The sequence below is a fragment of the Rhinopithecus roxellana genome, chromosome 20 (genome assembly GCF_007565055.1).
Source record: "Rhinopithecus roxellana isolate Shanxi Qingling chromosome 20, ASM756505v1, whole genome shotgun sequence".
In the NCBI taxonomy this organism is placed as follows: domain Eukaryota; kingdom Metazoa; phylum Chordata; class Mammalia; order Primates; family Cercopithecidae; genus Rhinopithecus; species Rhinopithecus roxellana.
Window position 1 is genome coordinate 3171192 of NC_044568.1, and position 16529 is coordinate 3187720.

Below are 16529 nucleotides of genomic sequence, written 5' to 3' on the forward strand. Positions count from 1 at the left end.
CATCTTTTCATTGCCATCTGCTTGTTTTTCCATAGCAGACATTGCTCATAAATCTTTGCACTGACACTTAGCTGTGACAGGGACTGGGACTGTTTCTCAGCATAGTTCTGCAATCACCCATTCAGGTGGGAGATAGCCAAGGTCATCTGAAATCTGGTATAAAAACTTTTATAATGATTGAGCACCTCATATGTGTTTGGTGTTCTCCCAGACACTATACTGAGGCATAAAGCAGCAATTTCTAGTTTTCTTCGGTCTAGAAATGCCCGCAACATTTCAAGTACCACCCTGCGATTGATTGGCTGGGATTTTGTAATTAACTCCTCAGTCATTAATTACTGATTGGCTGGGGATTCCAATTCCTCTGGCTTCTCACTAACTGGAAGAATTCACTGCTATCCACATATTGAGGTTTTTTACTTTACAGTAAATCCTCAGTATTTTATAAAGATGTTTAGTAAGACAAATGCTGTCTTTGATCTTTGAAGAGTCTCACTTATTACAAGTTCCCATCTTCTAAAGGGCTTGTTTATTTCTTCTCTATTACCGGTTTCTGAGCAAATTCATGGCAAAATGCACACACGTCCCAACCCCATGGTGATGCAGTGTTTTGAACAGCGTTTGATGTAGAAACTTGTCAAAGTTCCTCTTATCTTTCTTCTTATTTTTTTCTCAATCTAATTAAATCATTTCCACAGACTACTTTAGCCAGATGCCTCTTTGCCATCTCAAAAAGCACTAATAAATTAGTTGAGCATGACTGTGGAAAACACGTTGTCTTCCTTTAACAGGAGATTGCTCATTATACAGCATGTACTTATTGCTGAATGGCGTGGTCCTGGCTTACAGTGCAGTGTTAGTCATGGCAGAGAATAGCCAGGATTACCAAGTTCCAAGTCTCCACATCTCTTCTTTCTTCAAACTTTCCTTGACCATCTTGGCTACACATGAGCACCAGGAACAATTGTGATCAGGAGGGGGGTAGATTTAAGAATCCTGGCCAGAAATTGTGGAACTTGGCCTACTTTTGACTTTACTGTTTGTCCAGAATTAATGTAGGACTTTTATTGGAAGTGACGCAAAACCTAACCAAACTAGTCTAAGTGGCTGGGAGTTTCTTAACTCAGGAATATGAAAAGGATAAGTTGTTCCATCTCTAAGTGTAGTTTGACTCAGGGGCTCACATGATGTCATCAGGCTTTGTTTATCAGTTTCTTTTTCTTTATTAATCTCAGGGCTCAGATATCTGTGTTGACTTCATTCTCCGAACAGATAGAATCTCATGGTGGCAAGATGGAACTAGCAACTGTATCTTCAAATTCTCCTATCCAAGTTCCATAGGAAAAAGGGAAAAGAAGCTTGCTTTTTTCATTTTTGTTTTTGTTTTCTCCTAGTGGCTCCTATAAAGGTCAAGATTCACCCTAGTTGGACTGATTTAGGTCATGTGCTCATCCTGAAATGAATCATTCTGTGGCGAGGGAGGTGAAATATTCTAGCTAGGTTACATCATGTGTTCCACCATCTGGAGTTGCTGATGGAGTTCTACCTGAAGTATGTGGGCTAAAAATGGAGAAAAAGATGAATGAGCTTTGAGTGGGTAAAACAGCACATGCCCGTTATTCAGCCATTAAATTTCTATCTCAGGGCTGCATTCCCCAAGTCCAAATTCAACTCAATTTCTTCCAACTCAAAAGCATTTAGAGAAAGACACTTTGGAATCAGACACAGAGCTGGTTCAACTCTTGGATCCAGTTCTGATGTGCTGTTTAATGTCCTCTGGGCCTTAGTCTTCTCATCTATAAAATGGGGTAGTCACAACTTTGTCAACAGTGCTTGGCAACATGATTGGGGCACATTAAACTTTAATCAGTGGGAGTCTTGCCTGTTCTTCTCACCGAGATTTCTGCCCTGATAACATATTGGGTGCTGTCAATGAAATGAGGACCTACTTTGCCTTACTCAACCATTTTTGATCCCAGGGATGAAACAATTGTACCTGAACCTTGGCCCAATGCCTGCATCCTTGCCCACCTTCCTCTGTTTTGGAATCATCTTCATTGCCATGCATCATGGACTATTGGTATAGTTTTTTTTTTTTTTTTTTTTTTTTTTAGTTTAGATATAATTCATTTATTATAAAAGGGTGGCATGAAAATTATTTACATGATGAAAGATTTCAGAACTTCAGTGGAATGCATGAGCTCATGTTGATTTCAATAGTGATCTATTTTAGTCTACATACTTCCCAAGAATGTCACCATCTCTAAATAAGAAATAATTCCTGTCACCTAGCACCACTTTGGTGCCTGCATCTTCTGGGAGAAGAACTTTATCTCCAACTTTCACTGCATATTCTGGCACCAAAGTTGGAGAACTTTATCACCAACTTTCATGCTAACTGTTTGAATCTCTTCAACCTTCACTTTAGAGCCCGATCCAACAGCTACTTCTGTTGCTTGCAATATTTTTTCATGAGATATTTCTGGAAGCATATGCCTCCTTTGGTTACAGTTTCAACTGCTTTCCTTTTAACCAATACTTGGTCAAAGAGCAGAATGAACTTTCTGAATGCTTCCCCTGCCATGAATCCTGCTGTCGAGGCTCATACTTTGCTCTCATGCTGCTGATGCCAGGACACTCTGGTGTCCTGTGCTGAGCTCATCGCATGAATCTCTCCATACTTCCCAGAGTTCCTGGGAAAGTCTGACTTTCTCTTGTAACCCAGAGCTGGATCTAAGCATTTCTATCATCTCCAGCATCTTCCCCAACCCCTTCCATTGGTTGAATTATAGCCTCTGTCTGTTCCCTGTCTGTCCTATCCGTTTTCAGCTAATGAGACCATGCTCAGCCTTGTCATGTATGTGTGATAAGGAGAAAATGAGTCTGGGCACGGTAGTTTACACCTGTAATCCCAGCACTTTGGGAGGCTGAGGTGAGAGAATCACTTGAAACCAGAAGCTTGAGGCCAGCCTGGGCAACATAGGGAGACCTTGTCTCTACTGAAAAAACAAAACAAAACAAAAAATCATTAAAAATTAGCTAGGTGTGGTGGTGCACACCTATAGTCCTAGCTACTTGGGAGGTTTGGTGGCAGGAGTGCTTGAGCCCAGGAGTTTGAGGCTGCAGTGTGCTATGTTTGCACCACTGCACTCCAGCCTGGGTGACAGAGGAAGACCCTGTCTCTTAAAAAAATAAAGAAAGAAAATGGGTAGGGGAGATGCTCACAGAACCATATTAAGCTGAGTTGGCAAGCATGTTAAAGGGCATCTGATACAACCTTTCTCTTGTGTGAAGCATCCCAGCTGATTGCATGGACTGGGGACACAGAGTGTTGTTTGGATGCCAGTCATGAACCTCCAGATGCCACAAAGCCGTGGGTAACTAGTAAATTCCAGTAAATTAGGACATTCATGTTGATAATTAACATCTTCTACTCCCTCAGGGAGACAACTAAAACACTGTCAGGATCCACTTTCTCGAGGAAATGGCCTTAAATTAGATCTTAGGGAGTCGATTAAGTTCACGACTAAAATATATAAGAAGCTAGGTAGGTAACATAAACGAGTAAATGGGGCCATTGTCCACATATGTGCTGTCTGCGTGGTGGGGACTATGGTGAGCCAGACAGCACAGACCCTCTTTAAGAAAGCAGCCATTGTTCATCTCTCTCCAATAGATGTCATATAGGAGGGAATGCCCAGTGTAGCCAAATCTTCTGCCCTTGCAAGAGATGATGGAAATCTTTTAAACTAAACTCGGTTTTTAAATGTTACCTTTAATCCCTATCCAAGAAAAAACAAAGTTTCCAATGCTGTCTTAATGTTTAACAAGGTGCTTAGGGTATAGAGGGCAGAAGGGAGGCTTGCTAGGTGTGGGGTAGACCACCAGCAAAGTCCCAGAGGGAGGACTGAGCATCGTGCAGAAGCTGCAGTGAAGCACATAGATGTCACGGAAGATGTTTAGGGACTGGTGGGAAAAACACAGGGTACATAGGACCAGGTTAAGGAGAAACTTGAAGTCAGCCAGAGTAGTTCAGATAGCATTTATGGTGTAGGCCAGGACTGAGAAGGCCTAGAAGCAGAGGCAGGAGCTAGAATTGTAGTCTTTTTTTTTTTATTTTAGATGGAGTTTCGCTCTGGTTGCCCAGGCTGAAGTGCAATAGCGTGATCTTGGCTCACTGCAACCTCCGCCTGCCAGGTTCAAGTGATTCTCCTGCCTCAGCCTCCCCTGTAGCTGGGATCACAGGCATGCACCACCACACCAGGCTGATTTTGTATTTTTATTGGAGATGAGATTTCCCATATTGTGTCAGGTTGATTTCGAACTCCCAACCTCAGGTGATTCGCCTGCTGCAGCCTCCCAAAGTGTTGGGATTACAGGCGTGAGCTGCCATGCCCAGCAGGATTGTAGTCTTAATTATGTGGCTGTTCATACCATGATCACCAGTAAAGTGAATTTGAGGTTGAATTAAAATACATTCCAGATGGTATCTCATTGTGGCTTTGATTTACATTTCTTAATGATCAATGATGTTGAGCTTTTATTCATATGATTCTTCAAAGACCTAAAGGCAGAAATACCATTTGACCCAACAATCCCATTACTGGGTATATACCCAAAGGAACATAAAACATACTATTATAAAGACACAAGCAGGCATATATTCATTGCAGCACTATTCACAATAGCAAAGACACGGAATCAACCTGAATGCCCATCAATGATAGACTGCATAAAGAAAATGTGGTACATATACACCATAGAATACTATGCAGCCATATAAAAGAATGAGGTCATGTCCTTTGCCGAGACTTGGATGGAGCTATAGGCCATTATCACTGGCAAACTAACACGGGACAGAAAACCTAAATACCACATGTTCTCACTCATAAGTGGGAGTTAAATGATGAAAACATCTGGACACATACAGAGGAATGACACACACTGGGGCCTCTCAGCGTGTGGAGGGTGGGAGGAGGGAGAGGATACGGAAAAATGACTAATGGGTACTGGGCTTAATAAATGGGTGATGAAATAATCTGTACAACAGACCTGCATGACATATTTACCTTTGTAACAAACCTGCACTTGTACCCCTGAACTCAAAAAAAAAGTAAAAAAAAAAAATATAAAAATAAAATATGGTCCAGTAAGGTTGGACAGTCAGCAAGCATAGAGTAAACCACAAAGTAAGAGATAAAGAGGGAGCAGAGGCAAAATGATTCTTATGAATTTCAACATTTATTGAGAATTCTTAGTTTCTAAGCCTCTCTACACTAGCCTAGTCACAGGAGATTGAGTATAAGTAAGAAGTGAATCACACCTTAGACTACTGACAGTCTAGATGGAGAAGTTCAGATAGAGGAAAATTAGAGATCAAGTTCCAAAACCTTGCACTGGCTTCTTAGTTGTGATAGAAAAGAGCAAAACAGGACGACAAAATAATTGCACATCACATATACATTAATAAGGCACATGTCTGTCCATTTTTATGACATTATGTTACTCAAAAGAGGTGGACGTGAGATCTATGCAGCTGCCCATTGTATGATATGCCATATCTTTACAATCTCATAAAGAAGAGTAGTCTTCACTATGAACCCTAAAATGCAAGGCACGTGTAAGACAACTCAACAGGAGACTTGCTTTGTAAGTGATTTGCTTAGGACATGAACACCTGTATGTGGGGTAAAAGCAGAGATGGTTAAGAGTTTTTACAAACAATACAAGGGGTGTGAGCTAATGATCAGATAAAGGAAGTCCTACATGTCTATCATATAAAACTTATTTTTCTTGGCCAAAAATTTTTAAAAGGGAATTTGTAAAGAGGTGGGAGGAACAGTATTCTTTTGCAAGAGAGATGGAACATTTTAATGATGTTCTCGAGAGCAAGATTATTATCACTGCATCATTTTGTACTATCTGTTATTTGAGGAAATGAAACATTCTACATAAGAAATGAACAAAGGCGAAAAGTTTTAATCTGTTCCCTGTTCAGTCCCTTCCTTCTTCTTTCCTTCTCTTCCTTTCTTCTTCCTCTTTCCATCTACTCATTCTCTGAGCATCTGCAAGAAACCTGGGTGACTTCCAACACAAACCTGTCGCTTACATAAATGAGACTCACCAACAGCAGCTGCAGTGTTGAGACACTCCAAAGGTTAATTACAGAAAGACAGTGTGCACTTGCAGAAGAGCAGGTAGAATAAAGTGCTGAATTTCTCCCGCCTAATTGGCACCACAGAATTCCACACAATTTCCTGCATCTCACTTGAGAATGAGAGCCTCACTCTACATTCTTTCTATGACCAAAGGAAGGAGATCCCTTTGCAGTATGCAATGCTCAGGGACATCTGTTCTGTGGACATCAGTTCTATATATGGAATGAATTCCTGTGGGGTTGTGTAGGCATCAGCAAATTTTATGTAGTAAATAATCATTGGCAGGGTCTGTGCCATGGAACAGGACTGCAGATACAGATAGAGTCATATGAGGACTCCCAGGAGCTAGATCAGGTAGGAAGGTCCTTGTAAGTGCATGGGAATTTGAGAGGTAGAGGGGATTAAGCACCATTTTTTAGGCTGCACTGGTTGCCTAGAGGGGTGTTTTGTCGCTCATCATCTCTAGTTAACAACATTTCCACATACCCTCCAAACAAAATGCAATTGAAATAAAAATAAAATATCTAAACGTGCTTCCTGTGCAAATATTATTTTCAAAGTCTCCAGCCCCGAGTCCAACAAAATAGCTGCTTCCAACCACCTCCTAGAGATAAGTTCTGAATCAGCGTTGATTTGCTGCCCCTCCTCATTTTGAATGCATAATTCTGAGCACTAAAATAATAGTGTCATCCAGTGGTCCCCTTCTCTGCTAGGTTGTGTCCCAAGGGAGATGACTGAAAACAATTTGGAGCCAAAGATATTTGGGCATAACTTTTCTCTGCCACTAAGTTAGTTTGTGACCCTAAGTATGGTATTCCCACTCCCCCTTCCCAGCCACCCCCGTGCCACCTCACTGATTCTGTTTTCTCTTTCTTAACTTGGGAAAATGAAATTGTCCTCCTAGGGTTGATGTTAAATAAAGTCAAGAAAAATTGCTGCTGGCACTAACCAATAATTAGGGAAGTTCAGCTTTATTCACATCTCCAGAAAAGACAACATCCCTGATATGGTTTGGCTGTGTCCCTACCCAAATCTGGAATTGTAGCTCCCATAATTCCCAGGTGTCATGGGAAGGACGTGGTGGGAGGTAATTGAATCATGAGGGCGGGTCTTTCCCATGCTGTTCTCATGGTAGTGAATACGTCTCACAAAATCTGATGGTTTTATAAAGGGCAGTTCCCCTACACATGGTCTCACTTGCCTGCCTGCCACCATGCAAGACGTGACTTTGCTCCTTCTTTGCCTTCCACCGTGATTGTGAGGCCTTCCCAGCTGTGTGGAACTGTGAGTCACAGTTGAAGCTCTTTCCTTTATGAATTACCCAGTCTTGGCTATGTCTTCATTAGCAGCATTAGAACAGACTAGTGTAATCCTGGAATAGACTTAGACTGTGCTTCACTTTCAAATATTCAAACTCTGTACAACTTGAATGCACATACTTCGCATATCTACCTCTATAACCCCTCAGCATGTATTCCAAAGGTGTATTTTCCTCCTCCTCCTAATTCACATTTACTGAGCACTTACTGGGGACAGACATTATTCTAATCAGTCCACACAGATTAACCCAGTCCCCTGAGGAAGGCATTGCCACATTCAGTGACCCTAAGATGCCATCAGTTGTAGGACACAAAACTATTTTATATTTGACTGTGACATGACATCAATGATGTGGTACACCAAATGTCAGCTGTATTAAAAAGTTAAACGTAGATCTTAGGATCAATAAAATAGAGTAATATTCTAGCCTCATTTTACAGGTGAGGGTTCTGAGCACCATAGACATCAGGGGACTTCCCCAAATTTACATAACCACTCAGAGTGTGAAAGAAAGTGTGAACCTAAGCCATCTGACTCCACACTTTTAATCACCTCCCTAAACTTCCCCTCTCCATTCAGTAGGTGAATGAACATTTCAGGCAATTTCATCTCCGACCTCAATTATAGGCCCTTCGGGGCTCAAGTGGTCGCTTGACTTTTCAGTTTTAAAGGAAGGGATTGAAATTAAAGAACAAGTACAAAATCCTGAAAATACATCCTTGGAAGCTGTATCTAGCATACGAGATGTATTTTGGCCTTTTCTGATATTGTTTTGCTCTCTGGAAGCCAAATGCCTTTTAATATGTAGGTGAATTGTTTGATTTTTGCATTCCAACTTATGTGTATGATTTCAAGGGTGTTTTATATGTAAATGTTGGCATCTTGATACATTGTTTGCAAAAATGACCCCAATTCTCCACTTCTGCCAATATCTACATTCTTTATTTATGTATTTTGTTTGAGATGGGGTGTTGCTGTGTCACCCAGGCTGGAATGCAGTGACTCAGTCACAACTCACTGCAGCCTCAACCTCCTGGGTTCAAGTGATCCTTCTGCTTCAGCCTCCAGGGTAGGTGGGACTACAGGCACAGGCCACCATGCCCAGGTAATTTTCATATTTCTTTGTAGAGACAGAGTTTCTCCATGTTGCCCAGACTGGTCTCAAACTCCTGGGCTCAAGTGATCGAACTGCCTCAGCCTCCCAAAGTGCTGGAATTACAGGCGTGAGCCACTGCACCCAGCCCACATTCTTTAGAATAGGATGTTGCAGCCTCTCCCAACAAGAAATGGTATCTGTTTCTATACCTTGTAAATCTGGGCTGGCTATGTGCCTTGCTTTAGCAAATAGAAGGTGGTGGAAGTGATCACTTACCAGTTCTGAGCCCAGGTACCAAGGGGTCTTCTGAGCCTAGGCACCAAGGGATCTTCTGAGACTTGGCTTTGTTTTGGAACCTTGTTCCTCCATAAAAGCACATCCAGGGTAACCTGCTAGAGGATGAAAGACTACATGGAACAAAGTGAAGTAATCACGGTTGATGCCTTCTTATAGTGGCCAGCTCCCAGCTGCAGACATCAGAACAAGCCTAGCTGAAATCCTATGAGCATAGCCCAGCTAATATAACCTGTACTTGGCACAGTTCAGCAAAACTTCCCAGCCAGCCCACAGACTCATAAGATAAATAAATGGCTATTGTTTACAGTCACTAAGTTTTCAGACTGTATGTTATACAGCGTCTTAGAGCTTTGGCATCCAAACAAAATGATGGAACAGCTCTTGGGTAATGTAAAAATTTCCTGGATAATCGTTCACCGTAGAAGGATGCTTTACATGTACTTTTGCATGGAAAACTTCCCTATTGAAACAACTCCATTTTCTGTATATCCAGTTGCTATAGCAACCTGATACTTTTGTTCTCTGCTCTGGTCTTCCTGATCATATCACTTTGCAGTTAGTCAACATGATGTTGGAACCTTGGTTGTTATGGTAACCTGGGACCATTTTTTAAAAAATGCATTCCATTGACATTGTTTTTGAGGAGACCTGCGATTTAGTCTCCTACTCATCTGGAGAAACTTGTGGTACAGAGCAGAAAGCATTTCAAGAAATGCTCCTCTAGGGAGAAATTCTTCATTAAAGCCTCCTTCCAGAAACCTCAGACATTCTGTGCTTTTATGAATTTTTCCTCTATAAATGTCTCTCAGAATTTTGGCAAATTGCAAAGTGTGTTTTAAAAAGTCCTAACAGAGGCTGAATTGCTAATAGAAAACATGTGTAGCTGAATTGTCATTAATTATGCATGAAGCCCCATAGGGGTCCCTACACGGAGCTCCACAAACCCTGTAGATGAAATTCTTTGTGGTGCGAGGAGGGAGCACATAAAACAGAACCCACTATGAAAACATCCCTGGGAGGAGATGAGGGGTGAGGGAGAAAGGGGTCAGATTTGGAAGATGATGGGGAAGCAGCTATGGAAATTGGGAGTTCGGGGGTTGCGGGGTTGTGGCAAAAAGTGCTGTTTTAGGACTGAAGATGGAGGACGGGAAGCAAGGGGTTGAGGAATCTAAGTCCAAAGCAGACTCCAGAGGGAAAAAGAAGTATTTTGGTGCTTCGACGCATCTCAATTTTTGAGAAGTTCAGGGCACTTGCATTTTCTGAGGCTTTTGTTATATTAAAAAATTATGACATGCCAAAACAAGGTTATAAAATGGTGGCATCTGTCCACTGCTTACATTTAATGCTTTTCCTAATAAAAAATGCGATGCAATATAGTCACACTGTTTACATGATGATTAGAAGATTTATTTTAAAATACATGCATTAGTCACACACCAAAGGCCGGTTGCAAGACTCAAGTGTGAAGCTGTAGGACGCACCAGGGCTGGAACCAAAACGAGGAAAGTGAAGCTCTTAGGGTATAACATTGAAGGGGGCTCTCACTCACTCTCAGGATCACGCTTCTTTCAATTTTGTATCCCAGGTGTTTTAGTTCCCTCACCCTAGTCCCTCCCCTGGAATGCACCTTTTCTTCTACCTGTCACGTTAGCATATAACTAAGTGCATCACCGCATTTGGAACACTCATGAGAGGTCTCAAATTGGAGCCCACTGGAAGTGCATGACTTGGGCCAAACGACTCTCCCATCTCCTCCTCCGATGGGCCCTTCACATCTATGAAGTAGCCTTTCCCTATCTTTGGATTTTGATGCAGCTGAAGGAAGGATCATTACACATGAAGGGGAGAACAGTTTGAGAAAGTCAGCACAGAGTCATGTAAAACTTTGGCACCGGGAAGCTTGGGTTCTGGGTCCACAGGGGCCACTCACATGCTGTGTGGCCTTCAGCAAATGCCTTTCCTTTCTGGGCCTCTGTGTTCTTCGCTCTCAGAAAACATTTGAATGAACTATTTCTTAGGCTTATTCTGATTCAGACTCCTTAGGGTTCTAGATGAGGGGTCTTAACTTTTAGGAGAGCAAGGCAATCTAGAAGAACGATGTTCCATCTTCCACTTGCCATCTGGAATTGTGTACTCTGGTGGATGAGCTGGTGATAGCTTTGGTGTGGGACACAGGGCATCAGAAGTGGTACCAAGCATCAGACTAGGAATCTCTAGAGCCCTGTGATTGGCAGGGATATATGCATGGTGGTGGTCTGAGTCTTAGAAATTTAAGATGGTACCTAAAACAGAGTAACATCCCATTGTTATACACGAGAGTCAATACAGTGCACTGGCTAAAGGTGTGTTTTTGCACCCCAGACAACTCTTTAGAAATATTTTTCTTCAGTATTTTAGGTTGTCTTTAGATAGACAATCAGTTTTTATATTTCTTATTTTGTGGTTATCACACTTTAAAATCTTTGAATTGTTTTTTTGTGTACAGTGTGTATTTTACGATCAGATCCTAGAATAGTAATGTAACACTAGTGCTTTGTCCTATAACTTTTCCATGGAAACAAGACATTTAGTTTGAAGAAAATCAGAAAAATTTAGAAAATTCTCATTGTCTAGTTACTAAGACACTTTCAAGATCACTGAGTTTGGTGATTCTGATGACTTGTTCGCATTAAGCAAAAAGTTGTTCATTGTAGTAGAAAAGTAAATCTCTACAAAAAATAAATCAACTTAGGTAAAGCATCTTTTAAAAAGAGAAAAGAGCATGTTTATGAAATGGGGCAAATATGATGAATTATCTAATGAACTTAAATGAGTTAATACATGCCACGACTTAGTACAGTGTCTAGCACATAGTAAACAGCATTACCATTCTTGCTATTTTTCAGTTTCTTTAATCAACAAACATTTATTGAGCATTTGCTCTGTGTCTGGCAATGTGCTGAGCATGTTAGATGCACCATTTTATGTCCACTTCACAGCAGCCTTTAGAAAGAATGCAGCCAGCCCCCTCTTACAGGGACATTGGATACTAGTGTCAATGCTGAGGTTGAAATTTGTGTAGTCAGAATTACTCTTGAAAACTTTTTAAGATTAGGCAAATTTGGAGATCTATCATGCTTCGAGAGTTCAGATCCTTTTTTTTTTTTTTTTTTTTTTTTTTTTTTTTTTTTTTTTTTGTGATAGGGTCTCCTGCTACCCAGGCTGGAGTGCAGTGACATGTTCTTGGCTCACTATAGCCTTGACCTCCCAGTCTCAGGTGACCCTCCCACCATAGCCTCCCAAGTAGCTGGGACTACAGGTATGCCATCATGCCTGTCTAATTTTTTGTGTTTTTATAGAGACAGGGTCTCACTATGTTGCCCAGGATGGTCTCAAACTCCTGGGCTCAAGTGATCCTCCCTCCTCAGCTTCCAAATTGTTAGGATTATAGGCGTGAGCCACCGGGCCTGGTCAGAACTTTTACTCTTAACTTCTAAATATGTTTACAGCGTCAAACACACTGTAGATATCATTACATTTGTTTGCTATTCTGTCAAAGAGATAGTGTGGTGCTGGGGATATGGTACCATATATCCTGGGTTTGAATTTGGTTTCTGACAGTTGCTACCTGTGTCACTTTTGGGTGGAAGACTTACTGCTTCTAGTTCTTGAGTATTTAGTTTTCTTTACCTCTCAGGTTATCACAGGACTGAATAAGACAAAGCGTAATTATTTATGTTGTAAGCTCCAATGTGCTACTTGAATATAACTATAAAATTACAGCAATTGGTAGAGAAGTCCATGTTTGTGCCATCAAGATCTTGCGTTATTTTTCCAGGTTTGATTATTCTTACTGAATATGTTAGTAATCCCCCTCAGCCTTCCGGTTTCTGAACAAAAAGCCTTCTGCTTACATGAAGGAGCATTTTCATGCGGCTCCCTCCGCGTCCCACATCATTATACTCAGGACCCCCTGAGGGCAGGAAATCTGTAGCTTCTCCATAGCTTTTGGCAGTGTTTCCCTTTTATCTTCCAAAATGAAAATTCTGCTGTAAGTTTCACATCAGGTACAGTTGTCTGGCTAAACCATTCACAAACATTCATTTTTCTGTTTCTTATGGCTGGAAAAGCTTAATATGTTTCCAGCCTTCTTTGCAAACTAGGTAGGGACCTTGTGGCATGTTCTGGATGTTGAGAGGTACGTAGACATTTGTTGGGGGCTGGGAATGTTTTTGACTTCTTGATAAAGAGATGTAAAGGGCCAATGCCACTTGCGTCTATCCCTCCTTCTTGTTTTGAATGTTGCTGTGATGTCTGGAGCTGGAGCATCCATCTGGCAGTGAGTGATAGGTACCAAAGACAAAAGCCAACATACTACAAATGATGGAAGGGGAAACAGAAAGAGGCTGGTTCCCTATGATACATTGTTTATTCACTGAATATTTTCCTATCATTCTTAATGTATCCTATCATTATATATATTCCTTAATATATTCCTATCATTCTTAGCATTTTTCATGTTTAGCATCCATTCAAGCAAAGCCTTATCTCCCAGACTTGACACACAATGCAGTGTATTACCTGGCCACTCTGACTTTCTAATTTTATCTCCTGCCTGCTTTCCTGTAACTACCATGTTCTCCATATATATGAATGCACATGTCCCGACTCTGAGCTTCAAGCAAGCTTTTCACTTTGGGGGATGTCGGTCCCTGTTTTCTTTGTCTGACTAAATTTTACTTTAGGACTCACATCAGCAGGGCATGGTGGCTCACACCTGTAATCCCAGCACTTTGAGAGGCCGAGGCAGGCAGATCATGAGGTCAAGAGATCGAGACCAGCCTGGCAAATATGGTGAAACCCTGTCTCTACTAAAAATACAAAAATTAGCTGGGCATGGTGGCACGCGCGTGTAGTCCCAGCTACTTGGGAGGCTGAGGCAGGAGAATTGCTTGAACCCGAGAGGCAGAGGTTACAGTGAACCGAGATGGTACCAATGCACTCCAGCCTGGTGACAGAGCGACACTCCATCTCAAAAAACAGACTCACACCTAGTGTCATTAAGTTCAGAAAACTCTTTCAGATCAACCATTTTCCTGACTCTCTCTCCTGCAATATGGGCTAGCCAACCTCCTGGGCGGTTGCAAAGCACCCATTCATATCTCCCATAGTACTCAGAGCACTCTATGAGCATCATTAACAAGTCTTTTCCTCTGATTAGGTAGTAATTACCTGAGAACAGGGCAATGCTGTATTTCTAGCAGTCAATGTGGAGCTGATCCAATAATCAATGCTCAAGAAAGGTTTGTTGAAATGATGAATGAATAGCAGAATATTTTCCATTGGAATTTGTTATTTCTAGTTATGAATCTAACAGGTGCCATGCATACCTCATTGCAGGATGTGGTCTTTTGCAGTTTTCGACAAATAGTCTGTACACTTTGGGGAACATGACAGTAAACTGGATAGAAGTGCTCAGGGAATAATATACCATGAGCCTTACATCCTTTTCTCAGCTGGCTGGGGTATAAATATGCTTGGAATCTGTTTTTCTTAAATACATTGCCTGATACATTCCCAAAGAGCATTCCTGTGATTCTCAAACGCCTCAATTATTCATCCACGCCAGCCTGGTTTTTCAGTACTAGAAAGAATACATTATCTTCTGCAATATTGGACATTCCCTTCTTTGAAATAATTTTCAATACCTTAAACTTGGTTAGTCTCAGCATTCCTCCTTGGGATGTCTATGAAGCTTATATATTGTCAACTACAAATTTAATAGTTCGTCCCTAGCCTTTGTTTTCTGAGTATAATTCATTTCTCCATCAATGACACACAGAAAAAAGAAAAAAGAACTCTCTTCAACCTTCACCACTAGTCAGTCCCAGACCAGCCAATTTTATGGGTCTACTTTAAATTATTGCACCTTCTTAGAATTCTTGGTTTTATTGGCAGCTATGGCTTGAGCATACAAGCTTTGTTTTTTTTTTTTTTTTTTTTTTTTTTTTTTTTTATTATACTTTAAGTTCTAGGGTACATGTGCATAACGTGCAGGTTTGTTACATATGTATACTTATGCCATGTTGGTGTGCTGCACCCATCAACTCGTCAGCACCCATCAATTCATCATTTATATCATGTATAACTCCCCAATGCAATCCCTCCCTCCTCCCCCCTCCCCCCTCCCCATGATAGACCCCAGTGTGTGATGTTCCCCTTCCCGAGTCCAAGTGATCTCATTGTTCAGTTCCCACCTATGAGTGAGAACATGCGGTGTTTGGTTTTCTGTTCTTGTGATAGTTTGCTAAGAATGATGGTTTCCAGCTGCATCCATGTCCCTACAAAGGACGCAAACTCATCCTTTTTTATGGCTGCATAGTATTCCATGGTGTATATGTGCCACATTTTCTTAATCCAGTCTGTCACAGATGGACATTTGGGTTGATTCCAAGTCTTTGCTATTGTGAATAGTGCCGCAATAAACATACGTGTACATGTGTCTTTGTAGTAGACTAATTTATAATCCTTTGGGTATATACCCAGTAGTGGGATGGCTGGGTCATATGGTACATCTAGTTCTAGATCCTTGAGGAATTGCCATACTGTTTTCCATAATGGTTGAACTAGTTTACAATCCCACCAACAGTGTAAAAGTGTTCCTATTTCTCCACATCCTCTCCAACACCTGTTGTTTCCTGACTTCTTAATGATTGCCATTCTAACTGGTGTGAGATGGTATCTCATTGTGGTTTTGATTTGCATTTCTCTGATGGCCAGTGATGATGAGCATTTTTTCATGTGTCTGTTGGCTGTATGAATATCTTCTTTTGAGAAATGTCTGTTCATATCCTTTCCCCACTTTTTGATGGGGTTGTTTGTTTTTTTCTCGTATATTTGTTTGAGTTCTTTGTAGATTCTGGATATTAGCCCTTTGTCAGATGAGTAGGTTGCAAAAATTTTCTCCCATTCTGTAGGTTGCCTGTTCACTCTGATGGTAGTTTCTTTTGCTGTGCAAAAGCTCTTTAGTTTAATGAGATCCCATTTGTCAATTTTGGCTTTTGCTGCCGTTGCTTTTGGTGTTTTAGACATGAAGTCCTTGCCCATGCCTATGTCCTGAATGGTACTACCTAGATTTTCTTCTAGGGTTTTTATGGTATTAGGTCTAACATTTAAGTCTCTAATCCATCTTGAATTAATCTTCGTATAAGGGGTAAGGAAAGGATCCAGTTTCAGCTTTCTACTTATGGCTAGCCAATTTTCCCAGCACCATTTATTAAATAGGGAATCCTTTCCCCATTTCTTGTTTCTCTCAGGTTTGTCAAAGATCAGATGGCTGTAGATGTGCGGTATTATTTCTGAGGACTCTGTTCTGTTCCATTGGTCTATATCTCTGTTTTGGTACCAGTACCATGCTGTTTTGGTTACTGTAGCCTTGTAGTATAGTTTGAAGTCAGGTAGCGTGACGCCTCCAGCTTTGTCCTTTTGACTTAGGATTGTCTTGGCAATGCGGGCTCTTTTTTGGTTCCATATGAACTTTAAAGCAGTGTTTTCCAATTCTGTGAAGAAAGTCATTGGTAGCTTGATGGGGATGGCATTGAATCTATAAATAACCTTGGGGAGTATGGCCATTTTCACGATATTGATTCTTCCTATCCATGAGCATGGTATGTTCTTCC

The 16529-nt window shown here is 41.1% G+C and overlaps 1 protein-coding gene and 1 pseudogene across 1 annotated transcript in view; one reads left to right on the forward strand and one right to left on the reverse strand.

Annotated features, from left to right (window-relative positions):
* The window catches only part of HS3ST4 (heparan sulfate-glucosamine 3-sulfotransferase 4), a 462364-nt gene that overhangs the window by 373461 nt on the left and 72374 nt on the right, over window positions 1–16529 (forward strand). The gene's annotated exons all lie outside the window — the stretch shown is intronic.
* LOC104661760 lies at window positions 2230–2584 on the reverse strand (annotated as a pseudogene).